Source organism: Chelonus insularis, unplaced genomic scaffold, assembly GCF_013357705.1.
Source record: "Chelonus insularis isolate UGA/USDA-ARS -01 unplaced genomic scaffold, ASM1335770v1 contig_124_pilon, whole genome shotgun sequence".
NCBI lineage: Eukaryota > Metazoa > Arthropoda > Insecta > Hymenoptera > Braconidae > Chelonus > Chelonus insularis.
The window spans coordinates 376241-394200 of record NW_023276365.1 but is presented as its reverse complement, the minus strand read 5'-3'; the positions used below and the strand labels follow the sequence as shown (position 1 = coordinate 394200).

The 17960-nt window shown below is 25.7% G+C and overlaps 1 protein-coding gene across 1 annotated transcript in view; it reads left to right on the top strand.

Moving 5' to 3' along the window:
- The window catches only part of LOC118067109 (octopamine receptor beta-2R-like), a 54805-nt gene that overhangs the window by 32692 nt on the left and 4153 nt on the right, over positions 1-17960 (top strand). The gene's annotated exons all lie outside the window — the stretch shown is intronic.

Here is a 17960-nt window from a genome sequence, read left to right as displayed (position 1 = left end):
ATTTCTCTTTAAGGAGCCGGACACGACGCCAATGTAATTAAATGATGTAATTAAGTGATCGATCTTCATTCGGAGACTCTCTGGTAGAAAGGGATTTCATGTTATATCAATACCCTATACCCAGCAGGACAATAGTTGATGAGTGTACCATCATGACTTTCAATTACTACGATCATTTATAATAATATAAAGAATCGTCAAGATATGACTACTTATATCTGGTTTAAGTTGAATAAAAGCTAATTTATTTCAAATAAAAAAGAGATTTAAGGAGACTATAATGTCAATCACAGTATCGTAATCCTTTGAGTGAGACGTATATACCCAACCTTTTTTATTTTAGTTAATCTTCTTAAAAAACAATCAATTATAAATGGAATAAACTTCATAAATATCGATTGATTATTTAATATAATCCATGATCAGTGTATTTTTTTAAATATAAAAGTAAAAAGATTTCTGTCCAACAGTAAATTGTACACAGAGATAATTTTTTCACTAAATGTAAGTGCAAAAAGTGACAAGAACACGTTTCAAAGTGTAGAAGAAGAAATATTTTCTATTCGGTAGTAAATTTTGAGTTCTTGTAAATAAACTTGATACTTAAGAGATGTATAAAAAAAATTTATCCACTAATTAAGTGTATTCCAGCACAATTAATTTATTTTTGGAGGTGTATCCAAAACGGAACTATATCCTATTAGGATAGAGTTCCGTTCAGGGGGAGGGAAGGGAGGTACCTTCACTTTTGCCGATTTATACACATGTAGATTACTCCACGACTAGCTCAAGACGATTCTCGGCGAGAAATATATACTGTTTTAATAAAATAATTACTTAAAATAACTCGAAAATTATTTACGACAATCCAAAATCACTGTTGAATAGAAATATTTTTATTTCTCATCTTCGAAACATAGAATTGTCACTTTTTACTCACAGTTTCTGTAGGTAATTGAATATTACTGTTTTTTAGTCATAAAGATATCACTGGTTAAATTAGTGCTCTAATTATCACTGCTAATAATGAATATTCACTGATTTATTTTTTAAAAGTAATCAGTTTACTTGCTAGCACTTCAAATTCACTACTGGATAGAAATATTTATTATTATTTACTCTTTTTATTCATAATTTGGACAAAAATTCTCTCTTTTCTATATACGCATTGATTATGTTCATAAGAGTATATATATATATGCAAGCTGCATAGAATTTGCTGTAAATATACATAGGCAGATATTTTTTCCGTAAGGATGAATAATTTTTCAACTAATTAAATTCAAAAACTCATTCAACTTCAAAATTTTGATTTTTGAATAAAATAGATTTCCTGATCCGCATTTGAAGGACTTACTCTAGGTAAAATTAATTATTTTTATCTGCAAAGAGTAAGAAAGAATTAGCTTTGAATAATAAAATATTTAAATTGAAGATAATCTATGAGAAAAGATACAATCACTATTAAACCCTATTATAAATAAGTGATTGAAAGGATCATCAAAGTGGCTTTGTGTAAATACACCAAAGAGAAGGAATTAAAGCTTCAGGAGCAATTAATAAGCGACAGAAAATAGACAATAACAGAACATTCTGTAAAATGTTCCTAATGAAGAGGAAAACAAGTGAAAATTAAAAAAATATAAATAGTCAACAAGAGGAAAATTATTTTCAGAATTGCATTAACTTGAAAGTGATTTTGGAATGCGTTTGATTACGATGCATGATGAAAGCCAATTTTGTAATGCTTTCAGTGCATTCGATAGACTTGCAATATACATCTACTTGATCTCTTTGAAAATATTTCAGTCAATGGCATGCAGATAAAATCAGAGCAATCAAGAGCGGAAAGCATAGAAGTATATAGATACAGTTAACGTTTTTTCTTCAAAGTTTTTTCAATTAAAATTACTTAATCCTCTACAATTGGCTATCCTATTTGAACCGTAAATCACAGTAAATTATCCAACAAACGGAATTAAAAACTGAGAAACAATGAAGCAGGCGACAGCAGTCATGTTTAATCATCATTATTCACTTGAGCACATGCCTTCGCGTTATCTACTTCTATACAACCGCCCACGGTTCTAGACGCTAAAGTATTTTTCAAGTAATTTTTTAATAAAATTTTTGATTTTAAATGAAATCGATTTTATGATAATACACGTCTACGTTATTAATAGCTCTAGTGGTTACAGAAAAATTCATTCTATTATGAATTTAATATCTCATCTAAAATATGGTACCTTGAAAATAATTTATTTTTAATTAAATTTTATCAAAAAAAAAAAAAAAAGTTAATCGTCTTTTCATTTATTACGAATAATCATCAGAAGTTGAATATTATTTTATCACTTCATAAAAATAAACTGATAGTAATGTAAAATGTCAAAATGAAATCTGAATTGATCGATAAATATTTTTCATTTTCTAATAAAATTTTATTTTCAAAATATTCTCTCTTGATAAAATTGTTTTCCCTGATGGAATTTTTTTTCTGAATTCTATCAATAAACCTATCAGACACAAAAAAACTATTACAACTTATTTTCCTTGTCAATTTCTTATCAACTTTTTATGATTTTTCTCTTCACTCACACTGATTAGAAAGTATTCAATCATAAAAATACAACCTTGTCTCTTGCTACAGTTTTTAATATTCATTGATTGATCTCTATTATTTTTACAAAACATTTTTAAATCGAATTAATAAAAATTTATGTTGATAAAAAAATGTTTAACAATTTTTTTCTCCCAAAATACTAGGATCTTGTGACTATAATTATTTTTTATCTGAATATCTGTTATAAAAATCACTGAAGTCTTTACAATAACATTCATCAGTATTAGTTCTAATGTCAAAGTTAATTCTATTGATTTAATAGCACTTCTTTGATCTTGGAACTTTATCTCAATACTTTTCATTTCATTGCACTCTTGACCCTAATCAGAAAGCTCATAAACTAGTTTTAGGGAAACCTGTTATCTGAAAAATTACAGTTCTAATCATTGGAAATCTGCTTTAAGTCAATAACTCAAGATATTTTATGTGTCTATATGGCAGTAATATTGATTATATTTTATTGTTAAATATAGATATTTTTCAATATTTAACAGATAACAAATCTATTCTTCATTTCACGAACGATATTTCGCTTTAGAATATAAAAAAAAATTCTATCGCACTTCAGCTTTGACCTAGTTATTGAACTTTAATCTCTTATCTTTCTCCTTTTGTTTTCGGAGATTAAAGATATTATTCAAGTTGGTCACGAATTCGCAAACTTACCGTAAAGTTGAAGGAATTTTAAAATTTATTTTAAAATAGTCTTCAGAATTTATAGATGATCATACTTGTAATCATATCTTTTTTTTTTTTAATTTTGTTTTTTTTTTAATTTACATAAATTGCAATTTTTATATATACGAAGCACAAAGTTTTGTTTCACATTTTAAAAAGTTTATGATGTTTTATAGATATACGTATAAGTTTGAAAACAGGAGATAAACTTTTCAATAATATTTTATGAAAAGCTTCTATTACATCTTTGCCATAATTCATAATAAATTGAAAAGTATTCAATTGAAAATATGATTTCAACAAATATTTCATTTAGCATAGGATGAAAATTAAATGGTGAAAATAGATATGTCGATACAAAATAGTATCTAAGATTCTTTTAAGTAGGATGTCAGTGTAGTCATCAGAAACTTCCAACTTTTGAACGTACTACTCCAGACTTCGAAGCTCTATAAGAGTTCCAGTAAGCCCGGAAGCGATAAATTTCAATTATATCCCGGGGCTCGTTCGATCGATTCTATCTGGTTTTCCGGTATTTTCTAAGGGATTTGGGCAATATTCATTTTTCATATTATAAAAAAATTTTTTATTTATTTATTAATTACAATTAAATAAACACAATAAATTTTACTTTTTTTCTACCAAAAGCCTCTTTAATACTTAAATAATAAATTCTTCTCAAACCTTTTAAAATTTTATAGAGGATTATTGTTAATATTTCATTATCAATCAATAACAGATGAATTACTAAGTTATTGAATATAAAACAAGTGTAATGGTAACTGCGAATTGTAGTGTTTTATTTCAATGCACTAAAATTTTTTTAATATGACATCCTATTTGATTAACATTAGAGTCACTTTTTAAACACTTAAGTGCATTTTAAATTTAAGATTTGCAGTGCTGAAGTAATAATCATAAAATATTTAAAAGCAGACTAAAGGTAGTTATTTATGATTTTTTTTTTAATATTTATTTTAATAAAAGTTTGTTTGAAAACTTTTACAATTTTTCAATTAAAACAAGTTAACATAAATGTTAAAATTGGTTTTTATTATTCTACAATAAAAAATATTCTGTCTGAATATTTTATCTATGAAATAAATTCAAAAATCAAGAATATTAATCCTATCACTCTTAAAAATGATTATTATTGATAAAATAGATAAAAGCAATTACATAAAAACAAGATAAAAATTTGTGAAAATAATAATACTCTTCAGAACAAGTTTCTATACAAATTCACGTAGTTAGTGAATTAAATTATTATTATTATGATTATGATATTGTTTTATTTATAAATACGCATATCTGGTAAACATCAATTTCACGTCATGAGTAGTTCGCGTTTGTAGATATTAAATCTACATATCACTGGCTTACGTTCGATTTATTTATACCAACCGAAACTTGAACACTTCATTAATCAAAACAAACTTTATTCAAATATCACAACAATGACACACCTAGTTATTTGTATTATAGTATTGTTATAATTCTATACATATATGTTATCTAAACATATTACATACTCGATTAAGATTGCTGAATGAGATTATCTCATCATTTAATAGCTTAAATGAAAGTTTTATTTTATCAAACAATCGCCAGATGATCGAAGTGTTGATGATTTATTCAGCTGTGAACTAATTGACCAGGAGATTATTTCATTTTTATTATTATAGCTTACTGTTTATTATCAGCAATACGAATGCATGCCGAGGAGGTTTATTTATGCGAAATAGAGTTTAAATAATGATGATCAAGATGGCCTTGATTATTTGAAAATTTGATTTTAATTTGTAGAATGTCGGAACAAAATCATATTATACTACTTTTAGAAAACTTTATCATTGGTTTACTTCCTTTATATATAATCTTTTTTTTAATATAAAAATATATGTGGGATTTAATTGATTAATCGTTTTAATTTTTTTGAAACTTTTTAATACTTTATGTTTCACTTCTACATCAAACTAATTTTTGTAAAATACAATATTACGTTAAGAGCTCAGAAAAATTAAATATTCATTAATTGTGATGGTGAGCATCAAGAATTTATTTCTGGTTTAATATTAATTTTTATTCATTATAAAAAATAATGAGAAGCTTCAACAAATGTTATAAATATAAAAAAAAACCATTTTGATCGTAAAAAATTTTTTATATTTTTGGTATAAAAAAAAAGCTAGCTTCAATGCAAATTTTCCTTTATCTACAAAGTAAAATTTACCATTGGTTTTTACTGAATAATTTTTAAGCTTAATTCTTTTCATGTAATCTACTAATTAAGATTTTAAAAAAAAAAGTATCCAACTGGAATATAAATCTTAAAAAAAATTTTAATTTCATTCTCTGTATTTTTTTCGGTCACCGGATTACAGAGAATCATCCGACAATTACTCTTTACATTTGCTGATTAAAAAGTTATTTCGTAGATTAATTAATTATATTCAATTCAATAATATTTCATCATAATTCTCATTCATATTATTAAATATTTTCATTCCCTGGTTGGTATTGTCATTTTTCACATACAAGTTACTCCATATCGACTTCATAATGACATTTAACTCATTAATTTTTAATACTCTGATTAAAGTATTTAATTATTTAATAACAAAAGAATGAATCGTGCTGAATAAGTATCATTGAATGATTGCTCTAATGTTTTACTTTAGAAAATAATTTTTAATCAAACAAACAACTCGATTGGTGCATATTTTTAGAATTATTAAAACTCAATATATATCCGGATTCCTCACTCCTAGAGCTTTCCTACTTTCTACACTATTATATGTATATATAAAGGATAGAATTACGACGTTCGGAAGGCTGAAAGTTTATTGTAGTGAACTCATTTCAACCCCAGCCAATTTTCACGTAGAAACTTTTTCCCTCTTACCTTATAACCTCAGCCAACAATGCTTCGTAGCGTGATCTAATTAAGGATCATTCAGCAATCTAATTTCTAGAATGATATATTCAATATGATAAAAAAAAAATCCTTAATTACTTAATTGTTTTTTGTTTCATGAAATCTTTCATTTCCGGGCGACTTTTATTAAACACGTGTAATTTTCATGCAACTAAATTCTATTGTTGTACGAACATTATTTTAGGGTCTTCCTCTTATAATTTCACGTTGTACCCGAAAACTAGGATGGCCAGAAATTCACAACTATGTTCTTTGTTCTGCTTGTGATTTATTTCATATACCAGGCATTAATTTATGACATCAATTTTGCATAACAATTAAATAATTGTAGATATATTGGTCATTGAAATTCAGCGGAAAAATTGTATTTAAAAATATTATTTCTTTTTATGCTTGAAAAAATTTTTTTTTCCAGTCGAAATCAGGATTTTAATACGTTAAAATGAATATCAAATTATCTTTGATGAATTTTATATTCTGTGATTCTCAAATAAATATTTATAAATAGATATTTGCCAGTTTTTTTTATGAAAAAAGAAAAAATTTTATACGCTAATATTTAATATCAAATAATTATTTATACTGATTTTAACACCGTTAAAATTTTTTTATTTTAGATTTAACCGAGTTTAAAATATTATAAGTAGATTTTTATTAACTTCTTAAAGGATTTTATGAAACTTAAAAGTAACCTCAAGAAGTATCAATAAATGATTTAATAACAAGAAATCGGTCAAACCTCTCTTGAGATATTGGCGAACAAAAGTTCTGCTATATAAACTAAATAATTTTGTCAACAGTCTCGAGAATTGACTTGACCGATACTGATTTGAAACTTCTTTCACTTCGCTATTTCTTAAAGTAATGTAAAATTGATTAAATTTCAAGCCGGAGTGGTTTATTTGTGTCCAATTGAAATTGAAAAGATATAATTTTCTATTTTAAAAGCTGGATTTTTAATTTTATTTTATTATTTTTATTATGAAAGGTAACATTTCTGTAAGATGAAGCAAAAAATCATGAAAAAAAGAAACATATTATGACCATTTCTTCTTAATAAGATGTAAAACATTTTTTTTTAAATAAAAAATATGAAAGAAAAGCCAACAACAGCGTTATTATAAAAAGTAATTGTTAAAAATATTAAAGCACAAATATGAGAAATAATTCTATTGTTATAATTCTTTGAATTGTGTGCTTTTTTTTGAGAAGATTGCTATAAAGAAAGATTCATCGTAAAATTCTAATAATTTCGTATGATTATCTCCCAGTCTTATTTACAACATTTTAAGAATCAAGCCATTGACTCCATTTTCACACCCTTGGGAGCATAAATATGTCTAAAAGTATCACTCTATCTTCATTAATATAGTCGTAAAGACCACCGTATCCAAGAATTTCTTCACGTTAGAGTGGCTTTAAAAACACTAAATTTTTTTTTTCTCATTCTAAGTTCTACTTTGTTTGTCTTAAACAGCTGAATTTATCTTTATTTTAACATACAAAAAAGTAAGCGGATAAACTAAAAAATAAAACTCAAATATTACACTCCTTTGAGAGTAAAAAAATAGCAGAATATGAGTAAAAAACAAAAAAACAACGTTTGGAATAAAGTTGACAGCAAACACAATAGATAAAGTAATAAAGTTGGTATACAATTCAACATTGATAATAAGAGTCTCTGCTATCAAGTATTAAATCGGTCGCAACCCTCGTAATTTGTCTTGGTGTTTTGATCACATTCAGAAGGACAATAAATTTTGTCCTCCCTCTTTTGTGTAATGTCTCCTATCTTATTTTTCACATATTTATTTACTTTTTGTCGATACTGAACTCCTTGTTCTTTTTGGTATATGTTACAAAAAGAATTTTTCATTCGAAATTTAAATATTTTTTGTTTTACTTTTAATTGATCAATACTGAAGAAAATTAATTAGTTTAATGAAAAAAAGGCATTCTTTAAAGTATTTCCGAGAAAATGCATCAAAGTCTACTTAAGTACGTTTTTTTCTGAATTAAGAGCTTCCTGAGAACAAATAACAATTTTAAAAGCCAATCTAACTGCATTCTTATCTCAAAATGGTATAAACTCTCGTTCTCTGTATTTCTTAACAAAGAACAGGATTTTTTTTTGGCGGAAAACGACTCTACAATAACTAAATCTTGTAAGCTCAATGCGGTTCCAAAAAAGCGTGCTTTTCGGGGAATAAAATAAAGCATAGAAGCTTACTGAAAATGATAAATTGACCGATTTAACTCAAACAATATTCTTTTCAGCTTAAAAAAATTTTTCGTTTTTTTTCATTCTAAAATTTCCATTGTGTGCAGTCTAAAAAATCATCTACTAATATCAATAAATCATGAAATTTCCATTTTTATTTTTTTGTACAAGAGAAATTGTGATTTCAAAAAAGTACACGACAAAATAACATATCTCTAATAATTGCAAAAAATAAATTAAACCTTTCAAAATGACTTGTTATATAATACATCTATTACTTTACCTTTAAAAAAAAAAATTAATTACAATGTATTATCTATAAGTCTCAGAACCACAACCAATTATTTTACTCTATCAATTATAGTATAATAATTAAAAATAATCAAAATAAACCGTTGTTTCATATTGAAGGTATTACATTACATACCAAACTCACACATGACTTATCAATTCTTGATGCATTACTACTCTCTAAAAATGAACCAGTAAAAATAATAAAATATACTGCAAAATCAGTGAATATTTACTGATTTTGCAGTGTATTTCATTATTTTTACTGTTTCATTTTTAAAGAGTATATGCCTCTCTTGTATTTGGAATTGATTTCATCGAAATTGAGGGTGTAAACGAAAAAAACTGTCACCTTAAAAAAAATTGATTAAAATAATAAACAAAGGATTCGGCAAAGCCTAATTATGAGTCCCAAATAAAATGGTTCTAACACGAAAAAAGTTTTTTAGGGGTTTTTACTACAAAAATTTTGGTGAAAAGCATCAAAACAGTAGAGAAGAAGGTACTATTATGGTCCAGTTAGTAATATGGTCCATTCGTTTATTTTGTGAATACGCTACGTTCTTTATCAGCAGGCCTACAAAAATATTGAAAAATAACGTTTTGACAATAAATAGAAAATCAGAGAAATAATGATTGTTGATAATTTAATTAAGTAAAATATGGTTCAGTAAAAACAGAAAGCGATCCATAATTCCATATTTTTCTCTATGTAATGTTTACAGTATGTTTAGTAAAGTTTCGAATAATTTCATAATAATACTTCTAATAAGAATTTTATAATTTTTATAAAATCATGTAGTAATTTTTACTAAAATAGGGAAAGGTGGGGTAAAGTGGAACACCAAGAAAAAACGTCAATCAATAAATTAATCATTATATTAACAAATATTTATCATTTTTAATACATTAACAAATTTAAAAAATTAATGCACAAAAAATGCAATAGGCTTTTTTAACCTTATTTTAGTAAATTAGTCCATTATCTCCCGTGTTCCATTTTACCCTCCCTTCCTCTATTAATTTTTACCGTAGCTCATTGGTCCATTTTACTATAACCAATATTTCTTTTCAACTGAACTATGGAATGCAATTTTTATCTACACAGATGTAATAACTTTTACTAAAAATATATTTCTCTGTAAACAATTTTGTTATTAATTTTAAATATTTTCCAAAAAAAAAAAAAAAATCGCGATCGATAACGACACTTCTTATTAAACACTTACACTCTATGATGTTTGGAAACATTTTTTTTACCTCCTTACCAACAATTAATGTTTTTTCGATCGAATAATTATTCCTAAGATCAAAACTCAATACTTTATTGACTTCCTTTACACTAGCACGTGTGTTAAATCACCTTAGAAAAAATGATATTACATAAAAGAAGGTAAAAAGTTGTAGCACTTGCAACATTTACTATTGCAGATCTTTGTTAATCTCTGACAGTTCCGGTAATGTATTACGCAACGACATTCAGTTATAAGTCTCAAGGTTTTCATATTACGCATTTGTTCTACTAAGAAATCATATTTAATTGTATCATATATCTAAAAAAAAAGAAAAAAGAAAAAGAATGCATCAATACAATGTAAACGATAATCGGAAATTGTACCAAAGGTTATTTATATCCGAATGTAGTTACTAAACGTTCACACGTGCGTACGAAAATTAACTAGATCGATCAGTTGTCATAAGTTTTAATCGGCTGCACACCATGTATCTCTCTCGCTCTTCCATTTGAACAGAGAAGGTAGAATATAATTGAGTTAATTATGCGAATCATCGCGTCCGTCGGACCAAAACGAAATTGGCATTCAATCAGCTTGATCGAATCGTGCCCAATGAAACGATAGATTTATTGGTGAAATTTTTCTTTCCATTAAAAATCATGATATATATTTCCTCTAAAAAAAATCGCTTTTTTCGAATACTTTTATTCTCATTCACAATTCCTCCATTTTTAATCCATTCAAACATCTGGTGGTGTTACTATTTAAAATAAAAAATATTTTTATGAATACTTAATTAAATATTTACAATCACAAGTTATTTTAATTCTCAATAGAGTTACTTTACATCTGTGCATTACATCTTTTTTTAAATTTTAACCAACAATTAATTAGTAATAATTCAAATTGCACTAATTTATAATTATTTATTATAAATAAAAGTTTCCATATGACTACGGTCAGCATCGCATTCAACATGTCGGACCACCTATTATTCCATTTTGCCAAAGTTTTTGTTTAATTTTAGCAAAATAAACCCAGTAACACCTAATTTTCGGTGCATAAATAAATAAATAAATAAATAAACGTTCGAAGTTTATAGAAGTATTTTTTTTCCATAAAAATGAATGAAACATAGAAAATTTTGTAATTTGCTTCCAATTTCACATACTTCCGGTGCAAATAACACGTAGTTTAATGAGACTATTAAATTTAAATGTTTTATAAAATATATCAAAAACGGTATATTTTTTTGATGAAAATCACCAAAGTATTATTTACTTTATTATATATTTCAAATTCAAGCTTTAAAAATGAAATTTATAAAAGTGTGATACATCCTTAAATATGACGTCATCCATTTGATTAACATTGTAGTCACTTTAAATGCATTTCTAAGTGTGTAAAAAGTGACTACAATGTTAATCAAATGGATGACGTCATATCTAACACGTTTAAATGTGTCACAAAAATGCACTTGGATTTGCAGTGAAAAGCCAGCTGCATGAATGCAAACTTCATACAGTGATAAATTAAAGTGAAGAGAGAATAAAAAATTCTGTATTGTAAAGAAAATATTACGAAGGTTTTTTGAAGTTAACTGTCAAAGTTTTATTTCGTTGTCGGTGTGTAGGTGGAAGTCATATCTTGATTATTCACATTTATATAAACTTTTTAATAAATGAAGTAAAGTCCAACAACGTAAAATAAAATAAAAACATTTTTTCTTTAATTTAAAAATGAATTTTTCAATGTAAATTTATCTCTGTATGCAATAAAATTAATAAACTCGAATTCAATGTATTTTAGACATGTTTGATTTAATTGTAATCATTCGATAGAAGTATTTTTCTAATTCTTTTTTATTATTCTTATAAAGGAAACAACAAAGTTTATCGGGATTCATTATCAATTCTTTCAAACAAATCAATAATCTTGATCTGGGTCAATCAGTAGTGATTGATGTAACAATTTTTCATTAAATCCATTATTGACGATATATATTACGCAATTTATTTTGCAATGCAATTCTTTAAGGATTATTCTGTCTGATAAATATTTTGAATTGTTTTTCTTTCTCTTTAATCGGTAATTGCGAGATGTAATCATAAATTCTATACACACACAAAAGTTTACGTAACAATACACATTTCCCGGATTTTTTCTTTTCTAATTCTGCTCGATAGAAAAACCGCAACAACGTTCTAACGGAAATCAATAAAAACGATAAGATATAACTATCTATACAATTGTTGGATCGATTTATACTATACTTAAAAATAGTAAACTCAAAGTGTAGATAATTGAAATATTTTTACGATCAACGACATTGACTTCTTTTTTTTTACTGGTAAACCATTTTTTGCAATACTAAGAAACTGAATGTTATTTTATTTACTATTTTATATAATTTTCTTGGAAGCAATTATTTTAAAATAAGTCTATCTAATAGAGGTTTTATTCAATTTGATTCCACTTTTTTTTATTAGGAAAAATTGCATCTTTGTTTGGATTCCTACTTAATATTTACACGAAAGAAAAGTTTTATACGATTGGTTGCTTCGTGGCACAGGAATCACAGTTCTGTTGATATTAAAAAACTATGAAAGCAGAGCAATAGTTACTGTTTGCATTAAATTGAGTCATATGTGGTACAGTAAACAGTCTTGTGTATCACAAGAAAACACAGCACAAAAATTATTACTATGACAATCGGAATGAGTTTTGTGGAGTACAGGAATCATTACTGTGCATCAACATTTATTAACACTCACGAATGTTTAAAAAATGTTAATCAATTGTTAATTAACACTTTTCTAAGTCTTAGGTTTCTAATAAGACATGTAGTCCATGGGCCAGTCATGAAAGCTGCATGCAAATTTGTTTAAAAAAAGGTAGACGAGATAACTTTGGCAATTTTTATAGATTTTGGCTTGCTAATTATGAATATGGGAGTTATTTTTTTCTACCATGATTAGTTAATTAGTTATAAATAATTTAATTATTTATTAAGAAAGGATTTTTGATCATTCAACTTTTGAAGAGTTGAAAAGAGCACTCAGAATTCTTATGAAACAACTATTGTATGAGAAAAGTGTTTTTTGTTTGTAAATAAAGTATTAGCTAATATTTTAAAAGTAAAAAATAGATCTAGGTATGATTTGACTTGCCCACATCACCTATTTCCTATTCAGAACTCTTAAAGACTCTCAGTAAATCATTATTTGTGTTTAAGAAGAAAAAAGAACTGATTTAAAATTTTTTCAAGCCTTATCAGGTGTTTATTATGTAATTACACGTTGAATGAAATTGGTCTGGAGTCAATATCATCATTTGCTTTCAAGATATGAAAGATGAAAAAAGTTCACTATCATACATACATACATACATACATGTACATACACTGAGAAAAAAATTTACTTCATACAAAAAATATTTCATTCGATCATTAACATCGAAATTTCAAATAGTCGCAATAAAATATTTCTTCGAAATTATGAATATTTCATTGAAATCATTTTACTTACTCAAATGAATGAAATGTTATTTGTTTTCATTCTTGTCGTAACCTTGAAAATTGGTTTTCAAACTTGTCGCAACATTGAAACAAAAGACAAAATGTGTTTTTGATAACACTACTATTAGTCTGAATAAAATATTATCTTGAGAATATTCCAAGTTTCTTTTATTGATTGGATAAAAAATTCTTTCATTTAACGAAATTTTTTTCTCAGTGTACATATATCTTTTTAAAAAATGTAGAATCAGATTTTACACTACAAATCCATGATTGTCAGCGTGTGTTAAACAAAGTTACATAAAGTGTGTTCAATATTAAATTATCATAAACACACTTTAAAAATGTGTAAAAAGTGAAGACAAAATACAATAATTTGTGTATGGAATTTTAATATTAAACTTTAATATTAAACGGCAAAAGCGTTTAAAAGTCGATTACAAAATTGCCATAGTTCGCTTATGATGTTTAACATTGCAAACACTGTAAGTGTTTAGTTTCTAAACACTTGAGTTTGCAGTAAAAAATTGGATTCACTAAAAAAATCTTTTAATTAAAGACTGAGACAGATTTCAATCGGTAATAATCTTATAAAAATAGAATTAAATTATTATTATTATTATAATTAAAAAAATAATTTAATATTATAAAACAAACCATGGCTAATTATTTAAAAATGCTTATGATTATCACCAAAACGTGCTAATAACAAAATGAAATCCAAATGGATTTAAAACATTATTTTATAACCGATTAATAAAAAAAAATCAATCTCGAATAAACAAATTATTTGACTATGGAAAAAAAACTATTCAAAATAAGTGTTTACTCAACTTCCTGCAATAAAATGAATGAAATAAAATTGGACACTAACACAATTATTACAGAAATATTTCTACGAAGAATATCCTTAACCTCTTCCGCTTCATATTTTCTTATATGACTATGAATTGTTACTTGAGCTTAGAACCCGCGCAGGAGACTTGATGAAATAGAGTCAAAGGATTATTTAAGTGGTTGAGAATGAACATGAGGAGTAAGCGAGAGCGATATAAACGTTTATAATAGATAAGTGAGCAGTTTTGAATAGCATTAAACTACCATACATACAGTTTAAATGATCCATTAAACGGATTATACATAGCACTTTTGTACGAATTAAGGCCATATAAAGTTTAATATGATTTCTTGTTGTATTGTTTCATTATATATAAAACAAATTTTAATTTTATACGTCATTATCATCAGTAACCCACCAACATGTACTAACAATCAATTATTATCGTATCATCATCTAATGAGTATATTGTCATAACGAGAAACCATTAATATAATTATTCGGAAATAATAATCATTTTATTCAATTGTTATTCTTTCCATTGGAATTAATTGCGCAATTAATTGTTTGATATAAAATTAATTGTTAAAAGAATTTTCATTTTAAATGAACTTTTTATTCAAATGTTGAAGGGAAGAAAGGATATTAGTATGATAGCTGATTCTGCTCTACTTATTTCAAAAATCTTTTGTGATTAAAAAATAATTACTCGTATTCTTAATTTTCCTACTTTAGACCAAAAGTTTTGTTTTCGAATGAGGGCAAGTTCTTTTAACTCTTCTCCAACGTTTCTCGTACCATTGTGAATGTTGTACAGGTTTAGATACTTAAAAACCAGAACGTGGTGTTGCTATTAGAACCCTAAGAATAAAGTTATTTAAAATTTATATACCTTTGGGCCACTATTTTTCCGGCTTTGAAGAAAACTTGGAGGTTAAATTGTCGCCAAAGTTATGCATGTTTGATTTGAATAATAAATAGTTAAAATATTTTATATATTTTTTGTTTTATACTTCAATTGTTCTCTCACCTTAAAATTGTCAAGTTACATTTTCAAACTAGTATCTACAGAATTTGCTCATAAAATTGAAGCAATAACTTCACTTTATTCTTCGTGCGTATTGTGTAGAGAGTTGTTAGATAATAAAACTATACAAGATTTTACAATTGTTATCAAATCTTTTTTTTTCATATTCAAAGCTTTCCGTTTAAAAAGGGATAAAATTCTTTTTTAATACTTTTTAAATAACTTCGGTAATTGAAAAGAGTCACTAGCGTTAATTACTTCCATTGTCATCATTAAAATGTGTAAAAATTACACTATAAAAATTTTTATTAGGTTTCTTCTCGGTTCATTCAATTACTTAAACTTGAATTCAGTCAATTAAAATCTATTCACATTTATAAAAACGTTAAAATTTGTAATAATATTTATAAAATCTTTATTAACTCTCTGTGTAGATTAACAAAAAAAATATATCAACTTCGTTTAATGCTTTTCAAAAAAGTTATGAATTATTATACTCAAAGAAGTGAATTTATGATCACATTTAAAGTCATAAAACTATATAAAATCCTTAAGTAAAATATTTCCCATATTTTTTTTTATAAATCCGTCGTAGGAACAATGATTTTAAAAAAAAATTCATTGAAATCGGATGATTTTTCGATTTTCTAGAGCCAAAAAATGAGGAAAACACGAAAATATAAAATTACCCATAATAAAAGCACTTAACATATTTCATTAAAATTCTCGTATACCACCCAATGCTTTTTTGTATTAATAAAAAATTCCTCTGCTCTCGTTATTACTTCCAATTTATTATTAATTGCATAAACATTAATCTCATTGTGATTTATACGTTCACTTGTGTTGAAAAAAAAAATTTTTCCAACACCCTGCTATTTTTTAGATACTCAAAACATATAGTAAAAAAAAAATCTTTACTAACTCCTGTGGATAAAAGTTTATCACGAATTTGAAATAAATCTCTGAAGACAACTTAGTTGTTGGATATAAAGAAAAAGAATGTTTTATAATACATGTGTAGCGGTGATTGGCCGTTATTCCGGTGTACTAACGATAAATTACTACTTATTTATAGAGTAATACATGGATCACACGGATTATGAATGTAGCATTCATATGATGCAATATGATTACACAAAACTCGATTTTTATTTATGCTTTCATTTAATTCTTTGCATTATTCAGACGAGATATTCTCGTGAACTTTTTCTTCTCGAGTTAATTTTTCATAACCACCAGTGTATTCAGAATAATAAATAAAACATTTATGTAAACCTATCGGATTATCATTGATTGTACATGTTTGATAGCAAGTAATGCTTGAATAAATAATTTTTCTTCTACAATTAAAACCAGTAGATTTTTTGAAATGCTTTCATACGTTATAAAGTTATATAATTACAAGCATCTGTTGAGTTTATATAGAGAGAAATTAAACCAAATATATCTATATATTTGAAATAAAAAATAAAAATAGTTTAGCATAAATTTCCATTGAATAAATATTTTCTTTACAAACTTGCATTCTTGAAGATAGGAGTTATGATATCCTGGATAGAACGTTGTGTAAAAAATTTAATTGTTGAAGAATTTTTAATGAGCCTTGTTAGATCATAGTATATGAATCATATCAACAACATTTATTCAATTAAAAAACAATTTTAACAAAAACGCATGACTGTTGCTAATGGTTTTTAAAATGATTATTAAAAAAAAATTTTTTAAATATAAATGATTCAACCTCGAAGTCATGTTTTATGATAACTTAAAAACACTACAATTGCTCATTAGTTGTAAAAAATACTAAATGTTGATGATGCTTAGGTTTTCGATACTATTTTGATTGTTTAGTCAAAATTTGTATTGTTGACTCTAGATGTTTAAATCAACAATCGTGATTGTTGGATTGGAACAATTTCATCTAGTTCATTTTATCCTACACTGAATCAACGTACAGTCAAACTCATATTTTATTTCTGTAGCGAAAAATTATTCAATGTTGAAAAAAATAATTTTATTCCTATTCATAAAAATCTAGAAATCAATGTTCTCTTGTTCAAAAAAGTTTATTTACTTGGAACTAAAAAATTCCTGATGTTAAAACATTCTATTTTATATTTTTCTATAAATGTAAGAACAACTGCAGTAATTGATTAAAAATGTACATTTCATTTTGTATTAATATCAAAAAATAGTTTTTTTACGAAATTAAATATACTTTGATTCCATTTTTTGACACAAAGTTAATTGGTCTTCCTAAAAGAGTATCTCTATATTAGCTTTTACTTTTTATTTATTCATTTAAATATCAATGAATACACAAAGAAACAATTAGTCCACTCATTCAATGAATCTAGTCATTTTCAAATACGAGTAGATAAAATAATAACTAGCATTTAAAATTTGCATTTAATCAATAGACATCACTAGTATAATTACACCAATGGTTGACAGCTCATAAACTCAATAATTAGCTACATAAGTTAGATACAGATCAACAATTTTATTACACAGATTCCCCATAGGACATGTTTACCTGTCAATTATAAGTTCTATATCAATCACTGCTTCTTTATCATAAAAATAATT